We start from the raw sequence: 1196 nt of genomic DNA on the forward strand, positions 1-1196 counted from the left end.
TCTAACGGTCGGTAGCTCTAACGGTCGGCAGCTCTAACAGTCGGTAGCTCTAACTGCAGCTCTAACGGTCGGCGGCTCTAACGGTTGCTAAGCAAGCCTGGCATCCAATCAATACACGTCATCAAGAAGCGCGGCCCCAGCTCATTTATTTATTTATTTATTTATTTATTTATTTAACACAAACTAACTGTAATTTAATTTAAAGATTAATTTAAAAAGCAATATATTATATTAGTGGATATTTTTGTTGACTTTTATGCCTCATTCTGTACAACGAATTAATCGTTTTGTTAAAATGTCTTTACGAATGCACCTGATATAAAGTATTTTAGTATTGGAAAGAGATTATTTATATAGCCTATATATAACATTAGTATTTTTGTTTTTTAACTACAAGTTTCCTTTTATTTTTTTCAGTTATAATCATTATTATAAGTTATTTACTTCTTAATCTGTATACCGGTGTATCACACTTGCTTTGGTAATGTAAACTTCTGTTTCCCGTGCCAATAAAGCCCCTTTAAAGTGAACTGAATTGAATTTAAGCTTGAGAACCCAAAACAGATGATTGACAAGATAGATCTTTTGTTTCTGCTTGTACACAATATGAGGCGTAATATAAACATACCTTTAATATAAACATACCTTTAATATAAACATACCTCTAATTTCAGTCTCACAATGAGTAGGTAGTCCTAGGTTGTTGGTTTTTTTTCATGTGTTTATGTTAAAGGTCTATTTTATGTTTCTATGTTTATTATATGTTCATAGTTTCCTTAAAGATTATTAAAATAGCTGAACAATGAGCAAACTATAATCCAAAAAGAGAGGATGATGGGTGGTAAATAATTCTGTATATTCAGTTTTTAATGGCTTGTCACACTTTATCGTACATATAATTCACTTTTTCATTATGTCGGTTTATTTGTCCCACTCTTTCACTATTCTGCAGCCTGGTTGTTGTTCTAAGCGATTTTTAATTGAGTGTATATGCAAAAGACAACAAGGGTATGATGAAATCACATGTTTAATCACATACTTTCTAAAGTCTTCACTTACGCAATGGCAAACATTACCTGTGTCACCATAAGCATTGTGGACTGGAACTGGGGCTGTGTGACCGGTGACACTCAGGATACAGGTGTTTCCTCTTTAAGTGTTAAGGTCTTCCTTTAATATTGTAGATTTGCTATCTT

The sequence above is a fragment of the Morone saxatilis genome, unplaced genomic scaffold, assembly GCF_004916995.1.
Source record: "Morone saxatilis isolate NCDOM2014 unplaced genomic scaffold, NCSU_SB_2.0 Contig17, whole genome shotgun sequence".
NCBI lineage: Eukaryota > Metazoa > Chordata > Actinopteri > Moronidae > Morone > Morone saxatilis.